Source organism: Cherax quadricarinatus, chromosome 68 (assembly GCF_038502225.1).
Source record: "Cherax quadricarinatus isolate ZL_2023a chromosome 68, ASM3850222v1, whole genome shotgun sequence".
Lineage (NCBI taxonomy): Eukaryota > Metazoa > Arthropoda > Malacostraca > Decapoda > Parastacidae > Cherax > Cherax quadricarinatus.
The window spans coordinates 9739002-9765035 of record NC_091359.1 but is presented as its reverse complement, the minus strand read 5'-3'; the positions used below and the strand labels follow the sequence as shown (position 1 = coordinate 9765035).

The 26034-nt window shown below is 40.5% G+C and overlaps 1 protein-coding gene across 3 annotated transcripts in view; it reads left to right on the top strand.

The window, feature by feature from the left end:
• The window catches only part of LOC128697766 (pleckstrin homology domain-containing family G member 5), a 1323529-nt gene that overhangs the window by 146812 nt on the left and 1150683 nt on the right, over nt 1-26034 (top strand). The window contains exon 1 of one of the 3 annotated variants that reach the window (XM_070099661.1): nt 12678-12715. The exons of the other annotated variants lie outside the window; for them this stretch is intronic. The gene's annotated coding sequence lies outside the window, so the exon portion shown is untranslated. Of the gene's footprint in view, nt 1-12677; nt 12716-26034 lie in introns of those variants that run through there. 3 annotated transcript variants of the gene reach the window in all.

Below are 26034 nucleotides of genomic sequence, written 5' to 3'. Positions count from 1 at the left end.
AGGTTGTGCTAGTAGTGTGGAAGGTGATGAGAGAGTGAGCTAGTGAGTGCGTACATTCGTGAACTGGTTATGTTCCTGAGGTTTATTTGGATTTGCGTTCAGTACCATGGTTTCATTCAATAACACCTGGAACGTCATACAATTACATTTTTTGGTTTGGGGATATTATTGCACTCATTGTCAAGGATAGGTGGCTTACGCAGCTGTTATGGTGTTTTATGTCAGGCAGTACTAAACATGTACAAAAATGGTACTGTCAGTACTGCCTCTTTATTGATATGAGATGTGTTAAAAAATTAAAATAAAGCAAGGAAACACTGTACGTCAAGAGTACGTTAGTATAGGATGATGCTTGTTTATTTGTAGTTTTAAACACTTTCATGATAAAAAAGTACTTTCCTTTCAAATTGTACTCCTATATAGAAGAAGTTTGTAATACTTTTCACACATTCATGTAGTGAATTTACAATGTCAAGGATGTTTAATTTGTGTGTCAGATAGGGATAGGATTTTATGCAAGTTTGATCTTAAGCCAGGATTTAGTTAGTTGTAGAGGAATGTTTCAATATGATAATTCTAGTCTGGGATTATATTTAATACTTATATAAGCTATTTTCTAAATGGAGCCAGCATGTAATGTATTCTCTTATATTTTACGAGTAAACTCCATGTTATGCAATGTAATGACAGTTTGAAGTTCATGGGTGATGCTTTATTATTATTGATATTAAAAATTGTGGGTGTATATCCTTCCGCTTATACAGGTGTGTATAGCAATGTAATGTCCATATTTGTTTGCCTATGTACTTTTATATTTTTGTGATTTGTTTTGTTTTTGCATTACCAACTTCTGGTAATTACTCATGAGGGTTTAATGAGGTGAGGGTATAACCCTAATTGTTAGGATCCTTAAGGTATTTCTTAGAACGGTGCATGTAAATAATTTTTGTCTGCACTGGCTTTATTAATTATTGTAAGAGGAGGAGTTTTGTAGGACATGTTGTTGGATGTGTAGCTGGTGGTAATATGGCTTCAGCTATAGTGTTATTTAAGTACGTGGATTTGATTTGTTTTATAGTATTTAATGGTTAACATGTCTTTGGTTATGTGACGTATGAATAGCATATATGTATATGTGTATTGTGTTTTTTAAATAAAATATAAAAAAAAAAAATTACCTGAGGATTGCTCTGTCGTTAGCTTCCAGCGTCCTCAGTAAAGATTTTTTTCTCTCTTTTGTTCAGAACAGAGTACCACCACGGAGATATATTCTTGCTACATAACACTTGATTCTTAATCGCAATAAACGAACTCGCCTCAGTTCTACATCACGTAATTTGGATTTGCTTGCATTGTCACAAATGACCGGCTGGTTGATGCCTCGTTATGGTTGGGCCACATCATAGGACTTGAAAATTATTTTCTGAGTGTGTTGCCAGTTCTCTCTCGAAGTTCAGTACCTTTTAATTGATTAACCCGTTTATTTGAGAGCTGACTGATATTGTCTTCAACATTTTCAGTGCAATGCCACGCAAACTGTTTTTTTTTCCTCTCTCTGAAAGCTCCACCTTCATTACAGACTCTTATGATTTTTTATTTTGCTGTTGAACTTCAACACCGATTCTAAATACCTCATCCTGTTCAAGATATGCTAAATCACGAAAAATGAAAGTATTCTATTCTAGGGCCATTCATCACTGGGTCTTGTATCCACCCTAAGGCCATTCATCCCTGGGTCTTGCATCCACCCTAAGGTCATTCATCCCTGGGTTTTGCATCCACCCTGAGGCCATTCATCCCTGGGTCTTGCATCCACCCTAAGGCCATTCATCCCTGGGTCTTGCATCCACCCTAAGGTCTTTCATCCCTGGGTTTTGCATCCACCCTGAGGCCATTCATCCCTGGGTCTTGCATCCACCCTAAGGCCATTCATCCCTGGGTCTTGCATCCACCCTAAAGCCATTCATCCCTGGGTTTTGCATCCACCCTAAGGCCATTCATCCCTGGGTCTTGCATCCACCCTAAGGCCAGTCATCCCTGGGTCTTGCATCCACCCTAAGACCATTCATCCCTGGGTCTTGCATCCACCCTAAGGCCATTCATCCCTGGGTCTTGCATCCACCCTAAAGCCATTCATCCCTGGGTTTTGCATCCACCCTAAGGCCATTCATTCCTGGGTCTTGCATCCACCCTAAGGCCATTCATCCCTGGGTCTTGCATCCACCATAAGGTCATTCATCCCTGGGTTTTGCATCCACCCTAAGGCCATTCATCCCTGGGTCTTGCATCCACCCTAAGGCCATTCATCCCTGGGTCTTGCATCCACCCTAAGGCCATTCATCCCTGGGTCTTGCATCCACCCTAAGGCCATTCATCCCTGGGTCTTGCATCCACCCTAAGGCCAGTCATCCCTGGGTCTTGCATCCACCCTAAGACCATTCATCCCTGGGTCTTGCATCCACCCTAAGGCCATTCATTCCTGGGTCTTGCATCCACCCTAAAGCCATTCATCCCTGGGTTTTGCATCCACCCTAAGGCCATTCATTCCTGGGTCTTGCATCCACCCTAAGGCCATTCATCCCTGGGTCTTGCATCCACCCTAAGGCCATTCATCCCTGGGTTTTGCATATACCCTAAGGCCATTCACATTTGGGTACCTCTTCTCCTGGCCGCCAGTATCCTTTTCCAACACAGTTATTTTCGTCCTGTGTGGGTTACGTAAAAACGTGGCTGAAGAAAAAAAAAAAAAGACTTGGGGTTATTAACCCAGGATTAACCATGTTGCTTATTTCCATTGGGGCCCAGCAACAGTTACGACTAGCTCCTAGGTGCATATTTAGAGAGGCACAAGGCGTCAAGTACCTTGTTCATAACCTTCTTCTCACCCTGGGATCTTTTTTGTTATTTATGTGAGTCGAACGCTTTACTTGCGAATAACGAGTCACATTTGAGGTATATGTAATGTGACATGTGGTGTTACGGTTAGTGTTGGCTGTTTTCTCGTCGCCTTTACTAATGACCCGAGTATCATTTGACCGGGACTGGTCACATAGTACCTGGTTCAGTCTTTGTTGTCGCAGCTTCACATGTTCTGTCTACACGCAGTGACTATAAAGATTACTGATGAATGAGCTTTGTCGCTGCATCCATTAGGAAAGAGCGCAAGGAAGGAACAGTCAATGGATACCTCCTAGGTGTAAAAACTCTTAAAAAATAGAAGGTGTTTGTTTTTCGTCGCATGGCTCGAGGCAGTCTCCTGGCTCCTGCAAGCTTCCCCAAGCCTTCCTGCCTACCTTTCTACCCACTGACACAGAAAAAGTAACCACTTAAACCTTGTGGCATAATAAAAATGTTGCATCTATCGGTCCGCTGATTTTGACGGGACTACCAGCCAGGTTTGTAACCAGACCTTTCACTTATAAAAAGTAATAAATAGACATATTGGATAATGACATAGTAATAACGGTACTAAAAATGGTAATAAAGAGGGATAAATCTGTTTTACGACGCAACAAAGTGAAGGAGTAGATGGAACCGTCAGAGTGAGGGGTGCCATTAATGTCCTGAGGTGGACTCTCTACAACCAACACTAACACCTTTTCCCCCTTTCAGTAGTAAATCATTTTTAATGCGTGAGAGAGTGGAGGTGCTCCCATACCTCTCGCCCCCTCCTTTTCCTATCTCTCGCCCCTCCTTTCCCTACCTCTTGTCCTTCCTTTCCCTTCCTCCCTCCCCCTCTCACTCCTTACCTCAGAGGGTCAGACATTCTTTCTCGGGGGAAACTCATTAACACGTAACTTGTCTGCGCCCTTCTGACCTTCTGGTGGTGGCTGTGCGCGATATTTATGTTCATTCCAGGGACAGCTGTCCGCTGGATTTTGTGCATCATGTTTGCTGAGTCTTGTTCATTATTTCTGCTACGTCTTTTTCATCCTGTCTGTTGGGTTATATTCATTCTGTCTTTGGGTGTTGTTCGTCCTGTCTGCTGGATCTTCTTCGTCCTATCTGCTGGGTCTTCTTCGTCCTATCTGCTGGGTCTTCTTCGTCCTATTTGCTGGGTCTTCGCCCTATCTGCTGGGTGTTCATCCAGTCTTCTGGGTGTTGTTCATCCTGTCTTCTGGATATTGTTCTTCCTTCTGGTGGGTGTTCATCCTGTTTTATGGGCATTGTTCTTCCTCCTGTCTTCTGGATGTTGTTCTTGTTTCTTCCTGTCTGGTGGGTGGTGTTCGTCCTGCCTTGTGGGTGTTCTTTCTGTATGGTGGACGTTGTCCATTGCTGGTTTCTGGATTTGTCTCTTAAGTCTTGCCTGTGTCCAGGTTTCTACACTGGTTTAAACATGCCTGCTTCTACGCATACCCTCGTGTTTCTATATATTGATTGGGCAACACAATCAGACATCTGATTGCCCTCTTGTCTCTACGTCTACTTGCCAGCGTGTTTACATATTCAGTTATCTAGACGTCTACGTGTTTGTATATTCCACACTTGGAGATCGTCAGGTGTAATTTATATAAAACAACAGATTTCTGATTGAGACACTTATGCAGCATATGGGAATCTTTATTCAGGAAACGTTTCGCCACACAGTGGCTTCATCAGTCCAATACAAAGAGGAAGGCGTAAGGAGAGGAGGAGAATGAGGTAATCAGTCCCTCAACCTGGAGTCGATCTGTACATTCTACAAGATTGATGGACTGAACACATCGACTCCAGGTTGAGGGACTGATTACCTCATTCTCCTCCTCTCCTTACGCCTTCCTCTTTGTATTGGACTGATGAAGCCACTGTGTGGCGAAACGTTTCCTGAATAAAGATTCCCATATGCTGCATAAGTGTCTCAATCTTCAACTTGTCGGTTTTTCAAACCATTCATCACAACTGTCAGACACTGCAGCATCATGGGATCTTATTCCAAAGAATTTTTCAACACTTGTTCAACCTTTGGACGAAGACCTACTTCGACTAGTGGATTTTACCACTATGACCCCGCCTCCACCTGCTTCACGTCACTTCATTACAGTATATAAGCCACGTCTACGGCCCTATGCTGTACATTCTACAAGATTGATGGGCTGAACACATCGACTCCAGGTTGAGGGACTGATTACCTCATTCTCCTCCTCTCCTTACGCCTTCCTCTTTGTATTGGACTGATGAAGCCACTGTGTGGCGAAACGTTTCCTGAATAAAGATTCCCATATGCTGCATAAGTGTCTCAATCTTCAACTTGTCGGTTTTTCAAACCATTCATCACAACAGATTTCTGACATGCTTCAGTTGTAAAAAAAAATATATAGTTTTATCTAATGGTTATTTTCCATTCAAAACATTATTCCAGGTTAATGGAAATAAATCATTTTAAAATCCTCATATTTTACTCTCTCAAAAACATAAAAGTTTACAACTTTTATGTTTTTGAGAGAGTAATTGTAATCTTATAAGAGAGTATTGTAATCTTATAAGAGACTGAACTATAAAAAAGTCAACACGATATGACATCATTGTGTATATACATCTTTTTAGTGTAGTCAGAACATCTAATAGAATTATGGTGATGGCCATCGAACACGAAACAGCTGGTAGACAATGTATGAATGTTTGGAAAACACCATGAAGATAGACAACAGCTGGTGAACGGGGAATTGACGGATCACTGACAGACAGGTTAGTTAAGGCTAGGCGAGCGGCAATTGGTGGATGAGTGACATACTTGCTTCAGGCTGATAGTCAACAACTGACATCAAAATTGGTGATACTGGAATCGACAGACGGCTCGCCATTAGGAAGAACATTTAGGGGAGTAAATTGGTAAATGGACGGGTATCGTCTTGATAAATAGCCAATTAGGAGACAGATAACAGACAGCATTTGGTACTACCAGTGCTCAGATTAGTGAAGATAAGGTAATCACAAGGGGGTTAATAAGTTGGTGGATGAGCGGGTGACACTTTGGCAGTCAACAACTTGGTAGTTAATACTTGCGTCAGAATTAAGTTGGAAGATGAATTAATTTTTTTATTTCTTTGCATAATATACAGTGTGTGATATAAATGTTATAAAATATTGTTCAGTACAAAGAACACCACTAACATGCCTGATCATTTCTGGCAGTTACATAAACACTTTCTCCAGTAGATAATCAGTAGAAACAAACATGTTAGGTAAAAGTACACAAGTGCAACTAATGTGACATTTTACTCTGGCAACGTTTCTCTCCAGGAGATTTGTCAAGCCGTTACAAACAATACATGGACACGGAGGTTATATGTAGGTATTTGAGTTAAGTACAAAGCATACTATAATGTGTCCATGTATTGTTTGTAACGGTTTGACAAAGCTCCTGGAGAGCGAAACTTTGCCGCAATAAAATGTCACATTAGCTGCACTTGTGTTCTTTTACGTAACATATTATCGGTAATTCTGTGTGATGAATGGTTTTGAAAACCGACAAGTTGAAGAATTGAGACACGCAACATATGGGAATCTTTACTGAAGAAACGTTTCGCCACACAGTGGCTTCATCAGTGTTATACACAGCAGGAAGGTATAAGGAGAGGAGGAGTTTGAGGTAATCAGTCCCTCATCCTGGAGTCAGTGTGTTCAGTCCATCAATCTTGTAGAAAGTACAGCAAAGGGCCGTAGCGGCGGCTTATATACTGTAGTCAGGTGAGGCGAAGCAAGAGGAGGCGGGGTCATAGTGGTACCATCCACTAGTCTAAGGAGGTAATTCTACCAACGTTATTACAGAAACAAATAGGTGAATGCATGGTTGACAGCTGGTCATTTTGTCTATCGTCAACAGATAACCGAAAGGGAAAACTGGGGAATCGTGAGCTATTTGTCATGAGGAGTCAGAGATCTTAGTAAATAAAAAAGTTGTATTGTCCAGCCCATCATTGTGGACTTGGGTGACGTCAAGTGTATATTGTTGATAGATTTTAACGATGTTTTCTTCTCAAGGTGGAGAGGTTTGATCGCAGGCAAATGGCTCTTGCAATCACTCATTTATTCATTGGCCTTTCAAGAGGTATTCGTTGATGCCGATGAAGGGCTCTTGATCCAAGAAATTAGAGGCACCCTGTTCCTCAACTCAAATCTGATTCCTACGGAATTAGCTCTTTCCCATTAATGTAATTTATGCAGTTCTGCAGTACCGGTTGTTTTTAATAATAATATAATATCTTTATTTACTACAAGTACATGTACAAAGTATACAGGCCTAGCTGACATCAGTGACATACTACTATATAGAAAGCCATTTGTTATGCAGAGCATTTCGGGCAAATTATGTCAGTTTTCGTCCCAGGATGCGACCCACATCAGTCCACTAACACCCAGGTATTGTAGATGAATGGTTCAGAGAACCGACACGTTGATAAATTAGACACATGTGCAACTCTTGGGTATCTTTATTGAGGAAACGTTTCGCCACACAGTGGCTTCATCAGTCCATACAAAGGAGAATCGTGAAGAACAGGAGAAGAATGAGGTAATCAGTCCCTCAGCCTTGAGTCGATGTGGTAAGTCCATTAGTCTTGAATAGAATACAGCATATGTGCCGAGAAGTAGCTTATATACCGTAGGCAGGAGAGGTGCAGCAGACGTAGGTGGTGTCACATTTGTTCAATGTGGAAGTAGGTCGTGCCCAAGGGTTAGGCAAGCGAAGAATTCTCCTGTTCTTCACGATTCTCCTTTGTATGGACTGATGAAGCCACTGTGTGGCGAAACGTTTCCTCAATAAAGATACCCAAGAGTTGCACGTGTCTAATTTATCAACACCCAGGTACCCATTTTACACTGATGGGTGAACAGGGACAGCAGGTGTCTCATGGAAACACGTCCCTAATGTTTTCCATCCGTACCGGAGGAGATTCAAACCCCAGACCTCAGTGTGTGAGCTGAGTGCGCTAGATCTCGAGCTACGGGACACCATTATAAGCAACGGCCAGTAACATTGTCACAAGGATCACTTAAAGGAAAGAACTCTCTCACTCTCTATCTCTGTTTCCTCCATCGCTTTTCCTTCTCTTTCCTCTGCCTCTTTCTTAAAACTTGATGAATTTCTCCTCAATTTTTCTTCCTCGATTATCCTTATCTCTTATATTTGGCCAAGCTCAAAAATGCGTTCCCCTTTGACCTGATTTGTTTCCCCATTTATTTCAATAATTTTTTTTTATATCACACTGGCCGATTCCCACCAAGGCAGGGTGGCCCGAAAAAGAAAAACTTTCACCATCATTCGCTCCATCACTGTCTTGCCAGAAGGGTGCTTTACACTACAGTTTTTAAACTGCAACATTAACACCCCTCCTTCAGAGTGCAGGCACTGTACTTCCCATCTCCAGGACTCAAGTCCGGCCTGCCGGTTTCCCTGAATCCCTTCATAAATGTTATTTCAATAACCCTACAGTAAATGCTTCTAGTAGACATTACTTCTTTGCTGTTTCATTCTTCCCAGTTGTGGATGAGTTTCTCCCTACTTAATCACCTGTTCAATTTTCAACGTACTTCTAATGCAAATCAAAATTGTCATAGGATGGTTGTAAGTTGAGATAGTATTGTTATATGTGAGGAGTAGAGATTTATGAGCGAGTTGAATTGGTGTGGGTGAGTTGGAGTATTAGGTGTAAATTAGTGGTAAATGTGGGCTAGAGTGGTGTGTGTGAGGATAAGAATAGTGTCCATCGGCTGAAATGTGGGTTTGAATGGGTTAGTTTGATATGTATGGGTTGAAATGGTATGTTTTAATTGGAGTGGTATGTGTGAGTTGGTGTGATATATTGTATGTGACTTGGTGTGGTATGAGCTGGTGTGGCATGTGTAGACTTCAGTGGTCACCTTCTTGGCTTGCTCACATCAAATTGCAAATTACAGATAACCGTTTTCATCACTGCGCTATCACATTATGATTTACAGACTTCGTAACAAATGCTCCCTCAGGACCTGCAACTGGGAGATAAGGCTGACACTACGTTTGTTCTTCTAACAGCACTTTCTCAGTCATTTGAACTGCTGTAGGTCGCCTCATTTTATGTTGATTATTCACAAATACCGTTATTTCACTGCATTATCACATTCAAGGAACTTTCCGATACTCTCTATCACTTCCAGAACACTCAACTCCCTCACAAGTGATTCATCTGGGTCACCGCACTAAAACTTAAAAACAAAATGCTTAAATTCAGAGCCGTGACCATATGTCTTCTCACTACGAAGGCCTGTGTGCTTACTGAGTTTTGTGTTCGATATTTAACTCCTGTCCCAGTCAGATACTGTGTGTGTATGTGCAGTGTGTATTTACACGTGTATATGAATGTATGTATACATGAGTTTCAAAAGAGCGGCGTTGTAGACATTATTATTGTTTTTCTTATCTGTTTCTTCATGTAATAGCCTTGTTCCTAGAAGCAGTTACTCATTGTGATTGGGTAATGGTAGATTACGTGGAGCTAAGTGGTGATTAGAATGTTTTTTGCAGGTGTTTGTGACGCAGTTCACTGATCTTTGATGGCGGAACGAATGAAGGCTTTGTGCTGCTGTCCATGAGTTGTTTATGTCTTGCCAATCTTCGGAGTGATACCTTACAGCACTGTCATTGTCCTGGGTTGTTATGTTCTGATTCTTCAGAAGATGTGTGTCGTTCTTGCCAACCTCATCTAACTTATTTCAGTTTGTTTAATTAAGACACCCTTAGGAGTATTTAAAAAGGGATACTATAAAAAAAAATAGAATTGTTCATTTCCATTAGGTTCCTTACCTACGATGAGACTCAATTCAGTTAACACCCAGGTACCTGTTTACTGCCAGGTGACCATGGGCAATAGGTCTAGGAGACTTGCCCGTGCGTATCAATTGGCCCGGTAGTCCGAACCAGGATCCTTTCGGCTGCAAGTTGAACGCTAGGCAATGACCTAAAGAGCAAGAGCTATGATCACACTGTTATACTCCACAGTTAGCAGCATTCCCGAGTTAGGTGCAGGAGCACCTGCAAGTAGGCGATTGTGGGTGAGATGTGTGTACCCGATTCTCTGTCTACAGAGAATCTAATTACAGTGGCGATTCGTGTTGAAAGAAGAGAGCCAGACACCAGCGTTCTTTCGCACCCTGTATAACATGTTCGTCTGGGCCAGCCAGTTACAATGGATGTATCCATTTATGTAGCCCATGAGGTTACTCTTTCACATAAGTCTGCAATAGAGTGAGTTTGATATAGAGACGAGAAGTAATAAGAGGCAAGGTATGAGCAGTAATAAAGTGCGTGTAACAACAATGAAAAGTAAGAAATGGCTAAGAAATAAGGTATATACATGCTATCTGTCATCATGCTAAACTTATTTGAGCTGTCGTTACTTAGACTGGGCTAGAAGAACAAATATATTAGTAAACCTAATTTGCCAATCGTAAGGCGAGGTAACTTTATGAAGCCCGGACAAGCCTAATACTCTACTTCGATTAAATGCCAATAATCACTAGTTGCTGCCAGAAGTATGTAAGGTACACCCAGACATTACTAAAATATATATCAACTTATCCCGAGGTTGTAATCATGGCACAATTGAGTTACAACTGGTTGCTTACACATTGGTATACTTCTAAGACCGTGTTCTTCAAAGAGGTGCTTCGTGCTAGTGAAAGGCTCTTGATCTAATGAATTAAGGCTATCCTTCCTTTCATGGGATCGAATCTGTTGCCTATCATTCGCCAGTCACTGTATGAAACATACGGGTATTCTCTTAGCCTTGAATATATTTCTTGGATCTTTTGTGTAGCTCAGATGAGGCGACTCCAAACAGTGCACCTCTTAAGATTTTCTCTAGAATCTCTTCCTACTTTATGAAGTAATCGCAGTAATTAAACATACAAATTACATACGTTACAAGTAAATTGAGGCAGTGTTATGTAAGAAATACGAATACGACACTCTGGACAAGTATGGTAAGAAATGTTTATTCTCAATATAGAATCACTTTCGGTACTCTTAAGACGAAAAATTCAGATGTATCTGACCACTTCTATTCGTCTACATATGTTCCTATCTGTTGCATAAACAATGCAAAAAAGAAAGTTCAGGTAAAGGGATTATATAGAGAAACAGAGGACCCAAATTCAGGCCTTGCATATGGAAGCTTGTGATGTTAACTTAGCAGTAACCACTATACATTGGAGTACAGTTTGATGTCAACACATTCACGAATAAATAATAAATTTGACCATATATAAGTAACAACCTAACTAAAAGTGGAAAATAAAAAAAAAATCACTTGCGCGCAGCACTGCACCATCAGTCTTCAAGGAATGTCTGATGCCAGTGACGAGCCTTTGATAGAATGAATTTAAGTTACTTTTCCCTTCCATGAAGCGAACCTGATTGCCTCGCATTTTCCAGGCTCTCCATGACTCCTTATGATAATAATTATATCAATAATGATAATTTTCTTCCTAGCAATCAAGTACATTTATAATAATTACGAAGGAGCAGGTATGCACCACAAAAATATGATAACAGCTCACAACTTACGAAGGGAAATTTATCTCACCAAAAAATTAGTATATAGTAGCAAAAGTAATAGAGATATTGACTTCCATACACAACCATTCATCTTTTAAAAAAATAAGCTTGTGTGTGTGTGTACTCACCTATTTGTACTCACCTATTTGTGGTTGCAGGGGTCGAGTCTTAGCTCCTGGCCCCGCCTCTTCGCCGGTTGCTACTGGGCCCTCTCTCTCCCCGCTCCATGAGCTTTATCAAACCTCGTCTTAAAACTGTGTATGGTTCCTGCCTCCACTACGTCATTTTCTAGGCTATTCCACTGCCTTACAACTCTATGACTGAAGAAATACTTCCTACTATCTCTCTGACTCATTTGTGTCTTCAACTTCCAATTGTGGCCTCTTGTTTCTGTGTCCCCTCCCTGGAACATCCTGTCTTTGTCCACCTTGTCCACCTTGTGTGTGTGTGTGTGTGTGTGTGTGTGTGTGTGTGTGTGTGTGTGTGTGTTCGGAATGCATACAAAAACTCGGCCGGGAATAATTCTACCTCACTAGATAATTCGAAAATTTGCCATTGAACATGACATAAATTGGAGTGTGTATTTATTTGCTCATTCAGACTCAGAAACCAGCCGGGGATACTGTTGAAAGAGAAAGAAGCAGGGGAGAGGAGGAAACTGGAAAGAAATATGAGATGATGGAAAAGGAGGAGAGATTAGGAAGGTAAGGAGGACTAGAAGAGGAAAGGAATGAAGAAGCTAAGAAGTTGAAGGAAGAGGAAAAAGAAATGAAAGATCTTGAAAAAAAAATGAAGATGAAAGGAGAGGGGTAAGAGGCGGAGAAACGAATATATAGTTCAAGAAGTACAGAGAAAGAACAGAAGAATATGTAAAAGAGGATGTGGAAGTTGAGTAAAAAGAGGAAGAAGTGTATCATAAGAAAATTGGATAAATATAAAAGAGATACGTTATAGAACAACTGTAACTAAAAATAGGATAAAAAAAAAGGTTATTAGGGCAAACAGAAAAAAAAGAGGCGATGGAGTATAGAAACTAAAGGGGAAACTAAGTAGCACAAGTAAGACTAAATGGCTAGAAAAACAGAATGGGAGGCAAGGAATGGATGAGGATTTGAGTTAGGAGTGGATCGGGCTTGTCTGGGACGAACAGTTTGCGCTCGGGTGTTGTGGAGGTAGGATGTAGTAGCTCTCTTCTCCCTTTGGCTGGTGCGTTCACCCTCGTTTGCTCCCAGTTCGTAATCTGAGAAGTTTCGGATCTTGCTCGCTTCGCGTGGATGTTGTGAACCTGGACCATTATGTTGCTCCTGCAAGGCCGCATGTGTCGTAGTGAAACGTTTGTTTACGTCTCAGATTTCGAAATGAAACATTTGTGTACGGGATAGATTCTGAAGTAAAATGATTAAATATGAATTTCTACAGTGTAACTTTTTGTATCAGTGAAACGTTTACGTGTCGCATCTCATAATGAACGTTAAAGTGCCATTTTTTTGGCCACAGATCGCCACCTAACACTATGAAACATTTAAGTTTCATAGCTCACTAAAACGTTTCTTAAATGTCTGTTATTGCAGAGGAACATTTTCAAGTATGGCCTGTTGCAACGAAACGTTTGTTAAAGTATCATATTTCTTGGTAGAAAATTAAAATGTTGGATCTCGCAGTTGAAACATTTGTTAACAATAGGGACGTCCGGTTTTTTTTTAATAAAGGATCACGTTGCCATAAATCCATTTGTGTGTCGGCAGCATGATTTTTTTAATTGACAGCAGTGAGGTATACCCTGTTATAAAAAAAAATACATTTTTAGTGGTTATTAATAGTTTAATTAGCTTCATTAGCATAAACGTGGGTAGTTGCAAGCCTAATGCTACCTAATTAGGTACGAAAAGCTAAATAATCTCAGGCTAGCCGCGCACACAAGTCGAGTGAGTGTCATGTTGGACCCCCCCTCCGTCAGAACTCTCAGTGGGACGTTCGTGTCAGAACTCTCAGTGGGACGTTCGTGTCAGAACTCTCAGTGGGACGTTCGTGTCAACTCTCAGTGGGACGTTCGTGTCAGAACTCTGTGGGACGTTCGTGTCAGAACTCTCAGTGGGACGTTCGTGTCAGAACTCAGTGGGACGTTCCTGTCAGAACTCTCAGTGGGACGTTCTTGTCAGAACTCTCTGGGACGTTCATGTCAGAACTCTCAGTGGGACGTTCCTGTCAGAACTCTCAGTGGGACGTTTCTGTCAGGACTCTCAGTGGGACGTTCCTGTCAACTCAGTGGGACGTTCCTGACAACTCTCTGCAACGCTCCTGTCAATACTTTTAGTGGGACATTCCTGTTAGTACTCTATGGGACACCCCGTTACTACTCTCAGTAGGACGCTTGACCATATGTTTACATTCCTATATATGTGATAATTAGAGGAACTTCCCAGGTTATTTTAAATGATTTATTAAATATTTTTTTTATTTTACTCTTTGAATAAAATTATTATACGTAAGTGTTGTTAATGTTACGGAGGAATCATGTTAAGTATTCATGTTATATTGTTGTATTTATCCCAACACACAATTACTTATGTCACGATTGCAAATATAAAAATTGCATTAAAAGTATTGTGAATATAATCATAAAATATATTTCCCCCCAAAATACATTTAAACTAAATATGGTATGAGTAATATTAACAAAAATAAAATGCTAAGAAAATACTTTTGTCTGTAGATCTTTGTTGTGACACAGTGACGTTCTCGTGTAAATATTTACGGTAGCTTTAACATGGTAGTTTGAATACATGCAGTTGTATTTCTTAAAGCTGATTTACTGAAGGAATTGTTTAATTATACTTAGGTTTTTCTTTGAGTTTTATTTTAGTATCCGACCGATGCTCAACACTAATCAGCATCAATAAGTGAAGAGGACAAATTGAATAATTAGTTGAGTGACTAATATAAGAGATCATCTCATTCATTTTGATCAGTTATTCTGTATTTTCACTAATCGCTTTGAGTGAATGATATTTTTATACTGTTCAGAGTAAAATAATATTTTAACATTTGCTGAATAATGCATATCAGTATCGGCGAGTGGTATCGATTGTACGCTAACGCTGACCGGTTTAAGCAGAACAGGTTTGATTATCTGATTGGCGCTGATTGGTGTCACCGTGTCTTGTGCTAATGTGTTGTTTTGCTGGTCAAGACACAAACACACACACACACACACACACACACACACACACAACTACTCTCACTAAATAACATGGAAAGAGTGGATTATAACCACGGAGACGATTAATAAAGATTTTTTAGTGCCATGAACAGCGAAAAGAGAAGGACCGCAAATGAATTCTTATAAAAAAGTGGTGTTATTTAAAGGAGAGTAAATATTACGGTAGTAAGAACTATAGAGAAACACTCAAGAAAGCGAAGATAATTCTGTATTAAAATTAATTAGAAGTTTGAAAAATTTATGTCATTTACATGTTAATGGGGCAGAAAAGGACCAGCAATCTTGTCATGAATGCAGAAAGTTTAACAGGCTTCCGTTTCACACTTACACAACAGGACCGTAATAATACTTCCATGGGCAACCCAAAAGATACTAAAAAGTTATTGTCCGAGTGGTACAGATATGGAATAGAATACGAGAGGAGGTAGAAAATTCTACCACCACTGAAAATTCGATTTAATCATATGAGGGATTAAACACTTCAGACGAAACACCACGAGGAACAGTCAAGATTCGTTCTCGTGCACACATTATCTTAGTACTCTCTTTATGGATATCTTGCTGCAATAAGTTCACAGCAAACACGTGATATCACAAGCGCTTTCGTGATTTCCCACATTATCAAAGATAAATAATAGGAGAAACAGAAGACTTATAGTACTGAGATTTTACCTCACGACCTCACGCGCAACCCGTCCCACCGAGTGTGGGAGTGTAGTGAGGATTTGGTCAGGTCACATGTCAAGTAATTTTTTGATGAAGGACATGTCAGGCTTATGGATATCCTGAATATGCTTGTATATCCCTGTGACCGGTTTCGAGAGTCTTCCTACTCCCGCAGCCCAGAGACAACCCCGTGAGAGTTGGTTAATTTTGTTTGTATCGGTATCGGCCTAAAATTGAGTATTTGTATCAATAGCCGCAAAAAATTAGTATCGTCTCATTACTAACATAAACCCTTGTGAAATTAGGAGCAGTTTTGTATAATCCAAATACATCCCTGTAATACTAGAAGTGGTGTATATCTGTGAATACCCCCATACACTAAGACAGGTGGTGTGTATACTCATATACCATCTTGTGAAATTACCCTCGTGTAAGCCTAGGAGCAGTGATGCATATACCCAGATAACCTTGTGTGAGAGCTGAGGTATATAAACTAGCACTTATTCACTGTCATTGAAGATGTGAAGTAGGTCAGGCCTCTACATCACTGATATCATTACTACCTTGAACTAAGTGTGGTGTGTACTCACCTAGTTATGTTTGCAGGGGTCGAACCACAGTTCGTGGTCCCGCATATGCGTATGTGTGTATGCATATAATTGTTTGGATATGTATGTGCCCCACCTTTCGACTAATAAGCAATCATATGATGCTAAGTAAGATACATGTGCAACAGTTAGGTATCTTTATTCCGAAACGTTTCGCCTAAGCAGTAGGTATCTTCAGTCGAATACAGAGGAAGCAGCAGAGTTGGGAAGATGAAGTAATCAGTCCATCACCCTAGTTTTATGAACCCTGTCCTACCTACTCTTGAAACTTAGTATGGACTCTGCTTCCAACACTTTCTTATCCAGATCGCTTTATTGTCTACTTTCTCTCACAATGAAAAAGTATTTTCTGACATCCCTCGACTTATTTGCCTTTTTAGATTCCATCTACGCCGCTTGTCTCTACTTGCCTTATCAACATCGTGGTTATATATGCGATTATATGTGCTTTCATACATGTAATCGCTGAGTTGTACTTGGAGTTGTAATGTGGTTATAAATGCTTTTAGTCAGTGATTACGTTTCGCCCACACAATGAGCTTTATCAGGTCACAAACAGATCCGTTTCTAGCAAGTGCTTGGAGAAGTAGTGTGATTGTAAGCATTTATCTTATTCTCTCTCTCTCTCTCTCTCTCTCTCTCTCTCTCTCTCTCTCTCTCTCTCTCTCTCTCTCTCTCTCTCTCTCTTTTAGCAGGTTACATAATGCTCCATTTAACATGGGAAAACCGGTTTATTATTGTGTTTGAATAATTATGAAACAGCTCGCGGGGGACTGTTGAACTCTGATGAAAATTTATCACTTTTTTTTACTGTTAATGATCTTGAGTTGCCAGAGACTCCCCTTTATGTATTTCTTTAATTGGAACGAGAAGTATTTAATTCAAACAAAATTCGTAAGTCGTTCATTTGTATGAAAATACTCCATTTGAATGGTGACATGGTTAGTATAATGATGTCATAAATCACTGTGTGTGTGTGTGTACTCATTTGTGGTTCCAGGGGTCGATTCATAGTTCCTGGCCCCGCCTCTTCTGGTCGCTACTAGGTCCACTCTGCTCCATAAGCTTTATCGTACCTCTTCTTAAAGCTATGTATGGCTCATGCATCACCTACATTACTCTCCAGACTGTTCCACTTCCTTTGTGTGTGTGTGTGTGTTTAAGGTTCCAGTAATTGTAGTACACATCAGCTCCTCCATGGATTCTCTTACAGTTGTCTACTACCACTCTCTGTGAATATGTTTGTTTTTGTGTTCTTGCTGCAAATCTTTGTTAATGATATAAAATTATGGCATTTGGTGCTCCTCGTTGTGTTAAAAAATGCTTTAACTCTTTTCTAGTACCATTTATAAATTCTACTGTTCATTATAACTGATTTCTGTATGTCTTTTTTCTGTCTCATAAACATGCAAGATAACAGGTATGTCTTGTCTGTTCTATTTACACTTAGGAATCACTACACATGCACGGACACGTATATGTATACATATCAGAGTTTTCTTCTATGTTACTAATAGTTCTTATTCTTCTTTATTTCCTTTCCTTTCCATGGGGACATGGAAAAGAATCCTTCCTACGTAAGTCATGCATGTCGTAAGAGGCGACTAAAATGTCAAGAGCAAGGGGTTAGTAACCCCTTCTCTTGTATAAATTACTACATGTAAAAAGGAAAATCTTCTTCCCTCCATTGTTAGCTCTTTCCCTCTTATCCTCTTCTATCTTCTTTTTAGAATTTTTCCCATCATCCTTAGCCCCATCCTTCCTTCCCTCCGTTGGCACATCCCTCCCTCCCTATGGTTTCGTTTATGTGATGAGAAAGGTTTGCCCCGGGACTGCGCTCTAGAACCTAATTGCTAAACGGCCAGAAGGCTTCTTCATGGAGATGGCGTGCTCAGGGTTTATATCCTGTCTTCTTCATAGCCACGGGAGGATCTCTTGCCCCCTCGCCCACATGATCAGTAGTTATTCTATGTGCTGCTGGTAGTAAGCAGTTCACTTCTTTACATCCTCCCGATATCAAAATGACCCTTAAAGAATCTCTCACGCTCTCCGTGCGCACGCGCGCTCACAGAGAGAGAAAGAGAGAGAGAGAGTCTATCTTTGCCCCTGCATCACGGACAACCAAAAAAAAAAAAAAATCCATCTTACGTAGCACCCACCAAAACAATAGCTTTTACAATTAGTTATTATCATAATTCACTGCATCAGTTCCCAGGACGCGCACTTCCCACCACCACCACCATAAAAAATACCTTACAACAATTATAGATAAATACACAGTGAATATAAATATAATTACCTTATAAAATATCATTTGTTGTTATGTCTCTTCTTTTTCTTGATGAATAAGACATGTTCAACACTATGGTATCTTTATTGCCAAAATGTTTCGTCTCAACAACAGGTTTCTTCAGTTGAAGAAATGACCTTAGCCTTAATATTTAGAAGGTGTTCAGTCCCTTACCCTTGTTGAATTTTTCATTGTCTTGAATAATTATTTTATTGGTTTCTTTGGAAATTTCGTATGGTGTTTTAACCTACAAGATCACTGTCTGTATGTGAGATTTAAAGCCTTTCTACTACACGAGAGTCATCAAGGCTGCTCATTACCTATACACCACCAGTCAAGGATACTTTAATTCGTACAAGAGGGATTGATGTAACTCTTAGTGTATTGAAATGGTATACAGTACCGATAAGTTGATGATTATAACATATGTACAACAGTGAGGTATCTTTATTGTTGAAATGTTTCGCCTACAAGTAGGCTTCTTCAGTCAAATACGGAGGCAGCAAATATAGTAGTGAAATGAAGATGATGTAATCAGTCTATCAGCCTTGGAGAAAAAGTATTTGAGATGGCCAGTCCCTCAGCCTGGAGAGGAATTCAATTCCATGGTCTGGAATGACATGAAAAACACAAACCACAGTAACGTGATAGGAACAGTTCGCACTTACGAGAAGAAATTATTCTTTGTACAGTTTGTGAGGCGGTAATGTGACTCACGAAATCGTAATAACAGGATTGTAAACAAACCACGGGATGAGGGGTTTACGCACTGCCCTGGAGTTTTAGGACTCACTTGAAATAGGTTCAAGCCCGTTCCGTGGCTTGAGGCGCTAAACCTGTGTGGGTCATTCTGCTCTAGGAGTGCTGGAGGCTCTTTTCCCTATCTGCTAATCTTGAGATGGACGTGCTGTTTTTGTAGTCAGCCTGGCTGTAAGGGGGGCGTGGGAAATATCGTCTAAACTTACGAGAGTTAACTTAGACGACTTTTCGGCCCTTCCTAGTCCATTATCGAGTCACATTTGTGAAGTTCACTTCTTCAGGTACGGAGTTATTTGGTGTACTCTTTCAAAGACGTTTCCTGGGATTTGTGTTTACAGTGTTCTCACGTCAGGAGACGCACCAGTCCTCATGCACAAACATTAAGGACGTGACACGAAATCGTTATAACACAATTACAAACTAACCACGGAACGGGTGGGGTTTGAACCCATGGCAAGTGAGTCCTAAAACTCCAGGCCAGTGCGTATGCCACTCGGCCAGCTCTAGTAAGATTCATGCTACTAGGTATATTTCTATACGCTTCAGGGAAGTTAACCTGGGCCCCACTGTCACCACATGTGCAAATTTTTACAGATGAATCTCCCACCAGCTGTAAAACTAGTTCAAATCTCGTCAAAGCCGCTGTAATATTATCATTTTGCCTCTTTTTCTCTCCTACTGTTTCCTGACTTGACCCTCTTCCGCTTTCCTTCTTCATCATCATCATCTCTCGTATTATTATTATTATTATTATTATTATTATTTCTGTTTCGCTTTCCTCTTCTGTTTAGTCGGCGTTGTGATTATATCGTCTTTGTATTTTTTGCTGTCATTTTTTGTTAGTCTCTCACTATTGCTGTCGTTATTAGAGTTGTCTTTGCATATTTTTCTTCTTTTATTTTTCCTCTTTCATCCGTTTCAGTACGGAGGACTCTCTAGTCTATACATTTGCCTGTCTCTGATGACAGTCATAGTCATAGGTTTAATGTTATGGAGAATGCTTCTTCTGATGCGTTGAAATCTCTGAGAGAGAGAGAAAGAGAGATATAGTGAGCGAGCACTTATAGTCTTCTTGGGACAAGGTACGCAGTGCTCTGCTCACCGTACCACACAGGTCCAGTACCTTGGCGCCCAGCTAGTGCTAGACGTTTTTGGTCCAAGGTAGCCAGCCTTCAAGCAGGTGCTTTTAAGCTTTTCATCTCATCCCCTGCATGCATCGACCAACGAGAGATTTTTACAGTGTTTAGAATTCGCAGAACAGGCGAAATATTCACATATTCTAATCTCAGGTTGAAGATGACTCGAACCTACGAACCTTGGGACAAGGTGCGCTGCCTGAAGGCTGGTTGCCTTGGACCAAAAACGTTTAGCATTAGCTGGGCCCCAATGTATTGGACCAGTGTGGTACGGTGAGTAGAGCACCGCGTACCTTGTCCCAAGGTTCATAGGTATATTTCTCTCAGCGCATATATGCTGATAGTTTACTTTATTCCCTGTTTTAGGGATTAATGTATTCTTGTCTGGTGGTGAAAAGGTTAGGTGCAACCTTAATGACACTGGTGTATTCGATAGCCTTTAAACACCGTTAATTAACCAACCAATGATGAACTCTTATTGTATATTTTCATGAGTATATCACTCTTGATGTCACGCTCTGGTAGCAAGAGTGTTTGTACACTTGTAGGAGGTACACATCTCAGTACACGTACACTGAGTTTTCTTCTCATATGCCCATGTTAGAGATTAATGTATCCTTCACTGGAGGTAAACAGGTTACATTCAGATAATTATTGGTAAGATTCTTGACACTGTACTAGGTGAATGTTGACTTCTGCAACTAGTCAGATATTTACTGTGGCTATGTTATCCTCACTAGGAGCTTCATCAAGCCAGTGCAAACATATGAACACAGAGGGTATATAAAGGGAATATGGGACGTTTTCTGAAAACTGGGCAATCATGATAGTAGTAATAGTACTGCTACTACTAGTAGTAGTAATAGTAATAGTGGGTGGACAGGGAGTAGTTAAATTCATTGTATGATCATATCAGGTGATGTCACCATCACTTGTGTTAGAGTATGTTAAGGAATCACTAACGGCATGGCAGTGTAGTAAGGAATTATATATATTAAGATTGTGAGCGCGGAGAAGGGTATCAAGCAACACAATAAACAGTTTTCTACTAGGTTACCAGGCAGGAAAGATGATCCCTCAGTCAGCTCCAACTCTCCAGTTCCGTCATAACTTCACAGAATCCTACGCTGAAATTAATACTACTAATTTCTCCTCCTCCTCCTCCTCCTCCTCCTCCTCCTCCTCCTCCTCCTCTTCCTCTTCCTCTTCCTCTTCCTCTTCCTCTTCCTCTTTCTTTCTCTTTCTCTTTCTCTTTCTCTTTCTCTTTCTCTTTCTCTTTCTCTTTCTCTTTCTCTTTCTCTTTCTCTTTCTCTTTCTCTTTCTCTTTCTCTTTCTCTTCCTCTTCCTCTTCCTCGTCCTCGTCCTCGTCCTCCTCCTCCTCCTCCTCCTCCTCCTCCTCCTCCTCCTCCTCCTCCTGCTAACGCAGCAGGAGGTATATTTTGTGAACCCAGTAATGTTAACCTGCAGGAATGTACAGAGACGAAGATTCCGGTGTGTGGTGGTGAGGCTGTGGTTGGGACCATATTGGTCCATGGCTTCATTTGTCTCTTACACTGGTGTGGACCATGGCTTCACTTGTCTCTTACGTTGATATGGACCATAGCTTCACATGTCTCTTACACTGGTATGACCATGGCTTCAGGTGTCACCTACTCTGTGGTGTGAATCATGGTGGACCATGGTTGTCTCCTATATTGGTAACCTGATATTCTCGTCTTTCCCTTTGCATTGACCTTGTTCATGTCTCCTTGTATACTGGTATGCCCTTCAGAGAATGGTGTCTTGACGCCTGTGTGGGGGCTTTTAAGTTCTTGATCTAGAGTATTGGAACTATCCTCCCTATTCTTGAATCGATCCAGATTGCCTCCCATTTCCCAGGCTTATTGATCTCTAAGGGTTTAGCAGCCCTTCCCAATAATAATAGTAATAAATGCAGAAAAATATATAGGCTAATCATTACTACGTCTTTAAGATATATCCACCCTCCATTGACCTGACTCTGAGTGACCTCGATCGATTTGAACTTCAGGAGTTTGACTTTTTATTGTTCTCAACAAGCACTTAACCCTCTATTGTCGAGTCTGTTAATGAGATGCTTGTTGTTGACTTGGGCGCCGTTTGTAGTGTGAAAATTTAATTTTTTCTTCGGATTAAGGTTTGGAATTGAGTCATTAAACTTTGATTCATCACTGCCTTTTTTTTTTTATAAAGAAATGATTTGAACACCAGTTTCCATTTGTTTGCTGGATCAAATATCTGCCATTTTCTTTTTCTCAAAATAATAATAATAATATAACAATAGGTAGACTGGTAGACAGTAACCACTTAGGGAAGTACTACCGTCTTGCCAAATGAGTGTGAAATTTTTTTCCTTTGCTTTCATAAAACTTTTCACATTAATTTAGTGTTTACATTTTACATTTTGCACAGTATAATAACTTAACGTAATGTAATATCACATAATCTTGTCCAACCTAGCCAAGGTTAGCCTAGGTTTAGAGAGGTAATGGTGTTGTTAGATGGTGGTGGTGCTGATAGATGCAGTAGTGGAGACAGTGGCAGGAGTAACAGTAGTGGCAGGTGTGTCGATGGTTGCAGGTGTGTTAGTTATGCTAGGTATGGCGGTGGTTGCAGGTGTGGTTATGACTACAGATATTGTAGAAGTTTCATGTGTAATAGCGGTGTTGAATGTGGAAGTGGTGGTAGATGTTAACATTCACCCCTCATTGCAATAATTTATATATTTATTCCCTGCCATAAACACCAAGAAATCAAAATTAGCTTGACTGAGCGTAAGGTAAAGCAAATATCCAGAGTGTTCAATTCACGTGTCCTAGAGACACGTTCTTGAGGTTAAAACCAGTATCTGTAACTGTTCTAAATTGGGATTACAACACCGTGACTGGTCACACATGCACACACATGTGGGTTCTATCTCAGTGGTAGCGCCTTCAACTCACAACCGAATGGCCAAAATACAATCCTGAGGCAAGGAGAGAAGTTGGGTGTGTTTCCCTGTTCCAGTAGATAGGTGCGAAGGTCTTAGTCGACTATTAGGAGTGGCATCCCGGTGTTTGATATGAGTTGAAGTAGGATAACACATTTTAACCTGTAAAATGAACGAAATAAAGTGTATACACTCCTTGCCCACTCTTACCTCACCCATCTGGTCACCATCCAGCACAACCTTCCCCACCTTTACATACCCATCCCACACGACAAATCTCACAACCATCACCTCCAACCTCCGTTTCGTAAACCAACTTACATTCTCCCGATATTCCCAAAACAGATACTAGTAAACGTGCTTCAAAGCTCTTTATATAAGTATTAGTGAAATCTTCAGTGAAGTGTGTAATTTATAATAAAAATAGGATATAAACCCAGACATAACAATTATCATTATGTGAAACAAAATTTACGTGGATTTTAGCAGATGCCATATTTCCTGTGAATTACCAGGTGATAAGAGAAAGTCAAAATAAGGTATAAAGTAATCAGTGGAGATGCGAAAAAGGTGGATATACCAGACAATACGTGTAAGTGTCCTTACACCTACTGCCAATGTTCATCTAGGAGATAGCAAGCAATTGCATTTTGGAAACGACATTAAAAATTTAAACAAGCCCCAGTGAGTAACACGCGACCCGAACAGTTGTACGAGGTCAAACATAAACTACTACATACATCATTTATGTGTAGCAGCTAATAGAGGGGACACAAAACTTATAATCCTAGGCCCCTCAAGGGAGGTTCCTTGACGCTGTTGAGGGGTTCTTGATCTAGGGAATTGGATCTGTGCTCCGGTTCCCTGAATTGAGCCTGTATACCTTCCATCCCCCCTCCCCACGTGCGCTGTATAATCCTACGGGTTTAGCGCTCCCCATGATTATAATTAATCCTAGGATATTTAAAGCAGGAGACCCCTTGCAGTCGGTGAGGGACTCTTGATCCAGGATATTGGATCTGCTCTCCTCTTCCTTGGATGAAACGTAAAAGCAACTCCCCTCCCATTCTCCAGGCGCTGTATAACTCCCACAGTTTTAGTGCTTCCCTTCAGTATAAGTAATAATAATAATAGTAATGAAAATGGAAGAAATACAATGGGGGAGAGAGAACCGTCGTGGGGAAAAGAAATATGGAGAGCAAAAGTAGAAGACACAGTGTCAGAGTACTCCCTTTGTCCAACACGTTTAAGTCCAATAAGAATGAGGGATAGAGATGACCCATCAAGATTAAACTTAATATTCATCCAGTGAAGATGCCATTGAGAGGGTCGAATACCAGGAACATCTAGGAAGAAGAGACCACTGTAGACTTACTGAATGTGAGAAGAAGAGAATGGAATAGACGAATGGGAAAGCAAAAGAGTTCCTGTTAGAAATACAGGAAGCAATGAACTACAAAAAGGGAAACAAGATATGATAGCCTTACCAGAAATGCAGAGAAAACAAGGAAAAAAAGTCTCAGTACCTAAGGCGAGGGAAGAGAAGTACCGAGATAATCCATAGTTTGATTACCGATGTGTGAAAGCAAAAATAAAGAACAAAAAATTGTGGAAAATTATAGAACAAGTTAGGAGTTTAGATTTTTCTGCCAAAGCGGCTAGTTTATTGTGCACCCCATTACTATCCTGTGGACGGTAGCACAAGAGCATACGAATTCACGAAAGGCCTAGGCACTAGAAGGTAGGAAAACGAGCCGAACACGGTATAAAATGATCCCAGACCAGACCTCCTAAATTAAAAAGAAAAATATTACAAAACTAATAGTTATTAAGACAGCAGGTTAAATGTAAATGTATACCGGGCAGAAATGACCAGCAATCCTGCCAGTGCAAAATATTTAATAGGCTTTTGTTTCACACTCATATGACAAGCTAGTAGTTTCTCCATGGATGGTTACTGTTTACCAACATGTTACCTATATAAGAGGATTGTAGCACACCATAAGAATGGCTCAAGCGTGGCTGATGGAATAACTCTGTAGTATAGGCCAGAACATGACGGGATCACCAGGTAGGAGGACCAGAAAAAAAAGTGCCACCTTAAAGACACGCAACTCATAAAATCAGTGATATTTACGAAGCTGGTAAATGTAATTACGATAAATATTCATAAATCTGAACAAATAGACATTCACATTACTGTACAATGCATACATAAGACCAGTACTAGAGTACATAGTATCATGAGGGAAACGTTTACTCAAGCATGTATATATAAAGAAATTTGACAAAAATTATAGGCTTTATCTTCATCTTTTCTTCCAGATTGCCCTGTCTGTTGAATAATTTCCTTTACTGTTTCCCTTATCTTCGGTATCGCATGGTATGTGTGTGCTAAATTGCAGGGTATTACGAACATAGGTATACAAAGAAAGGCCTGTCGTACCTTGTCACAAATCAAGTATCCAGACAGAGAACAATCCTCAAGTATATAAAAGCAAACACAAACACCAAAGGTGTAGGTTTTAGTTCCCTTATATCCCCTGCATAATTATATTTGCAATATGTACAAGAGTGAAATAAATCAGTCGAATGATAATGAGCGAGAGAACAAAGCCACTCCAGTTGGCTTTACACATCAAGGTAAACCAGTATTTTAAGTGTACTTGATCAACCTTAGTGAGCATATTTTCCCAGTCAGGCGTGGATCAAGGGAACAAACTCACCCAGTTGGCTGGCATTAGAACTGGACACCAAATCAGAATATTTGGGGCCCTTAATGCAAATTCCTATAACCTGACTGCAAGTTTGGCAGGTCTAGAGTGTGTGCACAAATGGGTGTGTGATGAACGCTGAATAAATTGTAACCATACTTGGCGCATCTCACTCAGGGGTCGCG